Source organism: Delphinus delphis, chromosome 17 (genome assembly GCF_949987515.2).
Source record: "Delphinus delphis chromosome 17, mDelDel1.2, whole genome shotgun sequence".
Classification (NCBI taxonomy): Eukaryota; Metazoa; Chordata; class Mammalia; order Artiodactyla; family Delphinidae; genus Delphinus; species Delphinus delphis.
Window position 1 is genome coordinate 70,897,765 of NC_082699.1, and position 9,381 is coordinate 70,907,145.

Sequence of the window (9,381 nt, forward strand, 5' to 3'; positions counted from 1 at the left end):
TTTCTAGGGGTATTTTTTTTTTTTTTTGGGGTACGCGGGCCTCTCACTGGTGTGGCCTCTCCCGTTGCGGAGCACAGGCTCTAGACACGCAGGCTCAGCGGCCATGGCTCACGGGCCCAGCCGCTCCGCGGCATGTGGGATCTTCCCGGACCGGGGCACGAACCCGTGTCCCCTGCGTCGGCAGGCGGACTCTCAACCACTGCACCACCAGGGAAGCCCTCTAGGGGTATTCTTATGTCAACATATTCTGTTTAGTTGTTGGCACTGCATTGAAAAGGAATAGCTCCCTAAAATCGAAAGAGCTTGCCCAAAGATTTTCTTTGCTAGAATCTGATGTCTTTATAGCAGGAGCAACATGTTTTCATTTCTATATGCTGAGCACCAAGCACAATGCCTGACACATAGTAGGTCCTCTCTAAAGACTTCTCACTTTAAATAGCAGTGAAGTGACTGAATGGATGAAGAACGGAGAGTATATACTTAGCTTGAATTAGACCTGGGGAAGAGAAGATTCAGGGGTTCACAATCACTTTCTTCAAACATCAGAGGGCCTGTCAGGTACGGTAAAGATTAGGTGTCTTTTCTATTACCCAGAGAAATAGGAATAGAATAAAGGGAGCAAGTCAGCAAAATATGTCAGCAACTGAATTTAATTATTATTGTTCATGTCTGGTTATTCTATTGATGGACCAATAACATTCTGATGCATAATTCATAAATGTGTATATGTTTATTCCATAAAAGTTACTTTTCTTGACTTCATCTCAGCAAAAATAATTTCTTATGCTTTAAAAATTAAAAAAAATTTTTTTCATGTTATTAGTGTTCTATTGACAAAAATACTCCACAAGATTAAAATATAAAATAAAGTTCTATTCAAAGTATATACAATTAGAATATATTTCCATAAAATGTAAGCTAAATGCAAACTAAAGTGTCAATTATATTTCCATAAAATGTAAACATTTGAAAAATTAAGATCATTTTGCATGTCCCCAAAATGTTGTTTTATAAAATATTCAATATTGCTTATTAAAATTAAGATATACAATGAAATTAAAATTGCTTAATACCAAAATTTTAGTCAAAATTATTCAAATACAGTTATTTAATTTATTTTTTAAATGTAATTAAATCTTATTAAATATATGTATGAAAATAGTATCCATATTTCTTGCATTCACTGCCCACCAGGTTGCGAATATAAAGTATTGGAGTAACATCCCAGACATGTTACATCTAAGCTTAAGAATATGGAATTTTAAGAGTGAGGTGCATTGTTTAATATTGAAAAATGTTTCTTAGTCGACATATGCATTTATTCTGAACACTGAGTCAATTCTGAGTACCTCTGAAATCACTAATTGGAATATAAAGAGATTCAAGATAAATGGGTAATTGGCATCCCTGGGAAACTGATGCTTTATGATTCCAAAGGCTATTGCATTCATAAGATGAAAAAGTTAATGGAGTAATTATTTTATCTTTTCTCTTCCTTAAGCATTTTCAGCACGCAGGTCATTCACGCAAATTTGTGTCCATCTCCCTCCATTCACAAATCTTCACGCATTTGGACTCGGCCATCTTTCATTTCAAGAGTATATGGTAAAGGAAACATTTCCTGGAGGCCTGAACTGTGTTAGACACGTGAGCTAGTGTTTAGGTTTATGGGTTATGCTGTGCCATTGCTGAGTGTCAGATCCCAAGAGACAGTGGTGCACAGATATGCTTCAATAAATTTACTGTTTATGGACCTTTGTGGTACTCAGGATCCTTAAAAGAACAGGGTTCAAGGAAAGAACACCTCTTGTGCCAGGGTCTGGGAGAGGAACTAGTAGATATGGCAGGTCAGCATTCAACCTCCCGTCCAATCTCCTTCCATACACCTTTATGTTATAAAACTGGTCATCTAAAAATTACATTTCTCCAACACCCTTATAACTAGGGTTCTGGTTAAATTTAGTTTCTGCTGGAGCAGTTGCACTCTCATGAGATTTGGAAGGCGGAAATTAATCAGAAGCTAACTTTCTGCTGCTATAGTTGCTGCAGCTGGCAAGCCCAGTCGTGATTTGGGGTTGCATGTAGCAGCATTCGAGGTTCCAGTCAGGGTGTTCGCCAGTGCAGAGCTGGCATGTGTGGAGTGACCGACCAGGTGAGGTGTCAACCTCTTGGTCCCTGGAGCACAAGCAAGGTGGTATCTTCCTGGAGCCAAGAGGCGCGGCGGCAGCCTCCCCATCCCTCCTTCTTGCCTCTGGCATAGGCAGCAGCTCTCCACCTGCTGCTGCTGCCTTACTTCCTAAAAGGGCAGCAGGGAGCAGAGGCTTGAGCGGCGAGATGAAGTTCAGGTACAGCCAAGGAGGAGAGGAAAATAACCAGCCTTCAGTGGTGCTCACTTTCTGTGTCCTCCACCCCATACTTGTATTTCAGACCTTACCTCATTTAATGTCACCAACTCAGTTTTTTTGTTTGTTTGTTCGTTTGTTTTTGTTTTTTAGCGGCGTCCTGTGGCCTGTGGGATCCTAGTTCCCTGACCAGGGATTGAACCTGGGCCTTTGGCAGTGGAAGTTTGGAGCCCTAACCACCGGACAGCCAGGGAATTCCCACCAACTCAGTTTTTAAATGGGCGGTTGAGGTAAAACACCCAACATTGATTGAGACCCCTCTATGAGCAGCCCTGTCCCATTGCTTTCAATCAGTCCTCACAGCACAGCTTTGAAACTATTGATCTTCACTTTACAAATGAGGAAATTAAAGCTCAGTTAGATTAAGGTCATGGGTTCTATAAGAGGTGATTTTGGGTTTCTTACTATTATCTCCAACTTCCAAACTGTCTCTTTCTATCACATGAGGGATAGAGATGCAGTTCAAGAATGTGGATAACTCAACTCATTGCAGACTATTGGGACATCCCATATACGTCTTCTCCAGCAAATCTACCATGTCCTCTTTGCCTATAAAAAGTAGTAGTAGGTCATCCTATATAAAACTTGTTTATTGATTTTTTTCTTATTGTGAAGTGGTACTTACTGTGAAATTTGCTTGAAATAATTTGGATAGCACATGAAAGCAGGAAAAAGGACATAAAAGTTACCTGAGTCTCACTGCCCCCTAATAACCGCTGTGTTCATTTTGATGTACATACATCCTTCTAGGCTTCTATTTTTTCTGTGTAAATGAATGCACACAATTATCGTTATACAGCTCACACTCTTTAATAACGTGCTCATTTCACAATTGCTCATAATGATTTCCTCTATCATTATTTTTTCCTAGATCATCAGTTGAATATCCCCCTGGGATTCCATCTTATCGATATACCATGATTTATTTCACTGGTCTTGCATTTCTGCACATTTCTTTTCCCATTGTTTTTTGGCTGTCACATACAATGCTGTATGATCGTACACGTTGATATTTCTTCCCATGCTTAATGATTTCTTTAGAAATGGGATTTTGAGATCAAAATATATTTTGATCTCAAAATATTTGGAGGTTTATATATATTACCCTCCAAGAAGATGTCGCTTCTCATCAGTATTCTGTAAGAGTGGCCACCCTGTAGCCCTGCATTGCTGTGATTATAAGCTTTAAAAATAAGCCAAAAATATCATCTTAAAGAAGAAGTTATCCCTAATTAAGTTAAAAGCCATGTTAATATTGAGTAGTGTGAGGCTAAGGGGAAATACTTTGATTTTTCCCATCACTTCACTCGATTTCCATGAAACTTTGTAAAGAATGCCACCTTTCTTATTCTTGTCCCAGAGTCAAAACTTCCCGCCAAATGTGTCCCCTCCTCAACACCCGTGAGGTTTAATCTCCACCATCAGGATGTGATATCAAGCTTCCTGGCTAAAACCTTTTTTTGTCTCAGTAGGGACTTCTTAGAACCCAGACCCATTTGGACAGTGCAAACAATGTTTGATCAGTTTAAAAGGAGAGGTGGAATAATCCCTAAATATATGAACTACTCCAGCAAATTCTCAAAATTGGCTTTAGTGTACCTATTTTTAAAAACTAGTTTTTGTACCTAGCACTTTGATGTTATTTTCCAAATTCCTTTTGCTATGATCAAAATCAGTGTTGAGCGAGGTACTGGGCTGAGCCCTGGGAAGCTTCCAGGAGGCCTTTGTCTGGTAATATAGAGAGAGAGACAGTAGGGGAAAGAAAAGTGCGCTTCAGATGTGAGGGTGGGAAGGGAACCTGAATGCCACCTGGTTTATTCCCTCTTCCAATCTTACACCTGAGAACAAAAGTCTATGCCTTCTCCTCCCTCTGAAAAACAGTTCAGCCATCATAGATGTACTTTGCCAGGCAGTTCCATGCCTCCAACCTACATTATCTATGTGTTCTCATATAATGGCCTGAAAAAATGGGCCTGTTATTATTCCCATCTTACAAATGAGGAAAAGGAGACACAGAGAGATGAATTATCCTGCATATATCCATTCATCTGCTAAATGGCAAAAAATAGATGCAAACGCAAGGAGTTTGATTCTAGAAACCACAGCTCCATCACTCTACTCTGCCTTGATGGTGGAAAGTTAGCTGTGCATTGAGCCAGCCAGGCAGACTCGAGTTTGACCCAAGCTCATGACCTACCTCCTTGATCTGCCCTCTAAGCTTCGTTGTGTTCTAGAACCTACAGACTGGTAGCGGGGTGCAGAGAAAAGAGGGTGGGCTTTCACCTCACCCCAGCCATGACTCCTCCACTTACTCACTGTGCTCTTTTGGTCAAATTTCTCAACCCCTTTGAAGCCTCGTTTTCTTTATCTGCATTGTGGGGAATCACAGTAATCACAGCATTAGTTGTGAATTTGCAACAAAAACTTAGAAAAGTGTCTAAGAAAGAGTTGGCTAGCAAGTTTTATTCCTTTCTTTCTGTCATAAGAGATAGTACCTCAAATATCCCAAGCTCAACTTGGCTTCAGTTTCTCTTTGATAAATATTCCTAACTCCATTCTCTTTTAATAGTAATAATAATAGTAATAATATGAATAACATTGACATCAGCTTTACAGAAATCTTTCTGGTCCATCCTCACACACAATTCTCACTGCAGAGAGGCTGTGATGTTATGTTATGAGGATGTTTCCACCTCCAATTATGGAGGAGGAAATGGAGACTCAGGAAGATCAGGGTACCGGTCCAAAGTTATAGCAGCTCCCGTAACTGCATCTGTGTCTTGAAAACAGGTCATCTGACACCAATGGAAGAACTCTTCCCATCACAGCTTCCCTCCTTCCACGTCTCACATGACCTCTTTTCCACACTTTCTTTTACTCCTTACTTCTTTCTTCTGGGTCACAGTTGTTGCCAGTCAATAACTTCTTGGAAGTGGCAAGAACTGGGTGCAGCATTTCAGACGTGACTTGCCCAGCACTACACACTCTACTGTCTGTTTGTCCCATGATGCCTGGAAGAACGGATTTTAGTCTGAGCTCTATCCCCGATGTGTTATGTGACATTGGTCAAATTGTTATATCTCTTTAGTCCTGGGTTTCCTCATTTGAAAAAAAGAGAATTGCTAACAATTCCATCTACACTGTTGGCTTTTGATACATCTTGTTTGAATGAATGAATAAAATCGATTATTTCTTAACTCCTTATACTTCTAAACTTTAAAAGCAGGCATTCAATAACTAGTACAGCTCTACCTGTGTAATTTCTTAATTTCTTTAGAAACACTCTAAACTGACCCAAGATTTTAAACTGGTTTGAGGTAAATTCCCTTCCTCCTTGGCTTTATGTTTTCATACAGAAAGTACTCCATTATATATAGTAACATCCTGGCCTCTGTCTCTGTCTCCATCCTTAGGGAAGAAAGAGATTTAATTGATTAGCGAATTGCTCAGTCCTTTCTGGCTCTTCTTTTGGGTATATTCTTAGCTGTAAAGAGGAAACCTCTGGTCTACTCTCTCTATTATGTACCAATTTGAGTGTGATTTGGGAGGAATTTCAATTCACAGTGTTAACAAGCCCATTGACTATACATGGAAGCCATGTCAGTCAGTATAACTTTTATCAGTAATGAAGTTGGCATTTTGATCTCCATCTCTCCAATCCAGGGTTCACATCTCATTTGCTCTGTAATTAGAAAAGAGTGATGTGTTACTTACTGACTACAAGAATCCAGTCATTTGATGAAAGCAGACAATCTTAAACCACAGATAAGAAATGATATTTGGGGGCAAAATATAAGGTGTTGAGATAGAGGATCTGTTGGCTACTAGGAATACGGCTTTGGGCCCAGATTTCTGGCTTATGGTACCCATGTGGGATTTTGACTAATTTGCATTGGCTAGTGTTACACCATGGGGCTGGTTTTGGTGTTATCCTTGTGCAAGTGACCCTTCTGGAGGCTTTTTCTACCAACGAGTGGCTATTATTGTACAAACAAGGATGGATTTTAATAAGCATGGACTTCAGAATATGCTGGCCATTTAGATCTTCATTTTGGTATGCTGTAACTTGACCGTTAACCACACAGGTAGGACTTGCACTAGTATTTCAGGTGAAGCCAAGGAGGATATTAGAACTTTTGGTCTTGATGAGTACACAGAATTTCTGCTTTTCCCAAAGTCATCAGCCCAGAGTAGGTCTACAAGTGACCATTTTAAACTGCAAAGGCAGTTACATTCTTCATGTACTTCAGAATCCTACCGTGTAAAATTCTTACTTTAAAATCTTATTGCCAGGATTAGGTAGGCAGCACTGAACTTGCTGCCCCCAATTCTCCTTGCTACACTAAGGAACAAAGGAGGAACACTGAGGGTCTAATATCTTATAAACATGGGCTTGTCTACCAGTTCTTGAGAGTTTACTCTCTACTCTGTGATCTCAAGTTGGCATGTAGTTTGTTCATTTTGAGGTTCTGCCCATGGCTTTAGTTTCTCAAGACTGAAACTGTGGCTTCACCCACAGAACAGTGGTAGGTTTTATTAGTAAACAGGTAAAATAAAAGAAGATCCTTACTGTAAAGAAGGATAAGCTATTTTTTTGGAGGGAATTATTAAAAATCTGAAGGTTAAAAAGGCAAATAAAATACTGCTTGTGCCTGGAATATTTCACTTCTAGGAGCCATTTTATTTAGTAACTCAAGGAGGAAATAGAAATCTTGACTAGTACACTTTAGTCTCACTATCTCAACAAGAGTAATGGAAGAATGGAAATCAAGCACAGGACAACAAGTGTTAAAGCAGAAAGATATCTCCTTAGAAAAATGTTGACATCTTAGAGAAAGAATCAGGCAGATATGAAAGGGAAATGAGATATTAAGGACTATGATAAGCAGATATAAAATAAAAGTAGCTACACCTACGTGTAATTGCTCTATAAAAGGGCATTAGGAAAGAAGCCGTTTTAGTTATTAGATCAGACAATTTGACAGTTATACAAAGAAATATAACAGAAGGAAAGAGGCAAGATTGCAGAAAGCAGACTGGAATGAACGTACCAGGATGCAGGGAATCACCGAGAGAGGACCACATGAAGAATCCACACCAGGAAATAGACCAAGAAGCCTGGGAGAGACATAGAAATGGCTCAGAAAATTTGAACAAACAAGAGATATCAATAGAATATACTCAAAAGAATTCTGGATTCATTTCTTGGTGACTTGGCTGTTATAGGTGGACTTGCAGCTCTTGTCTAAGTCATTAGAAAAAGGCTTGGTATATTTCTGGATCTAGGATTCTATGGCTACCTCCCTGAGATAACTCTCTGCATTTAAATGATTAGATTAATCAGACAATAATACAGATAATCTTCCTTTTGATTAACTCAATGTTGATTGATGAGTAACCTCCTTTTGATTAACTCAATGTTGATTGATGAGTAACCTTAATTATATCTTCAGAATCCCTTTTGCCATGTCATGCAACATAATCACCAGTGTGATATCATATTCGACTTCCCAGGGATTAGGGCAGGATATCTTGGGGACTATTTTTAGTCTCACCACAACACCTATTAAAGGGAATCTAGACAGAATAATGATAGATTAAATCCAGATACAGTCTGATGGGAGACTATCTCCTGAGTAGGATGACTCAACTCAGAAAATGATAATGCACAAGACTTGTTGGAATGTTAGAGTTTTTTGACAGACATCAAAATTTTTAATTTTATATCTCTCATTGTGGGAAACCATATGAGATAATATTTAAAGGATAGTGTTGGATAAATAAATGTCTTGGCCAGAAAGCAGAGAAAAAAAAAAAATCCAAAGGAAAGAAGAAAATATTCAATTCCAGCAAGCAGTAGAACTCCTCCATTTGTTTGAGAAGAAAAGGGGCCAAGCTACAAAGCAGATTAAATAGAAATTCAGCTGAACATTCCTGTAAGACTTAGCAGAACAACAGAGAGAAAAGAAACATCGGAGGCATAGTTTACTACTGCAAAAAGGGGAGGGAGCAGAAAGAAATGCTACTTAAGACCAGGATCATTTCGAGTGAGAACAGCAGTGTCTTGAGAGGCTCATGACAGATGTAGTTGTCCTTACTAGGTCCCTGGAACAAACATTTCTGAAACATGAACAGCTGCCTTGGAACTTCCCTGCTGGTCCAGTGGTTAAGACTTTGCCTTGCAATGCAGGGGGTGCAGGTTCGATCCCTGGTAGGGGAGCTAAGATCCCACATGCCTTGTGGCCAAAAAAACAAAACATAAAACAGAAGCCATATTGCAACAAATTCAACAAAGACTTTAAAAATGGTCCACATCAAAAAAAAAAAACCTTTCAAAAAAAAACAACAACAGCGCTTTGGTTCTGGAATATGCTGAGAGTGATTATTTAACTGAAACAAATATTGGATGAGAGAAATCTGGAAGGCATATTTCTTAAGACCTAAGGAATTCCATAGCAAGAAGCAACACCTACCATCTCAGAAATGAAAAAGCCTGCTCACAAAGATAATGTAGAGGTTGTGATACTGACTTGTCTGGGATGCCAAGAACATCGAGTTTAATGTGATCAAGGGAATGAAGAGGTTTTGAATTAAAAAAGACATCCACCAGTGGGTATATACTTTGGTGAAAGGAGGAATTCCATAAATGCAGCCCTTTAAGAAAGTAAATAGTATAGTTTGCTGGAATTCTTTTCCCCCTAGGTATCAAAAATATGCCATTAATACTTGGTGGAAGATTTCTTCTAAATGGGTTTTAGCTAAAAGTCATAGACCCTGGGCAGCTTACATAGATTGACCAGCATGTTCATAAACTTGACACTCAAGCTTTTCAGAATCTTCGCTATCCCCTTTGTCAATCAAGTGTAAGAATAAAATTTAACCTGGATTAAATGATTTAAGGCTAAAGATTAATGCTTTCTAAATTTTGTGGGTACACTGTAGGTGTCAGCATAATATTTTTATCCTTGTTAATTCTTTA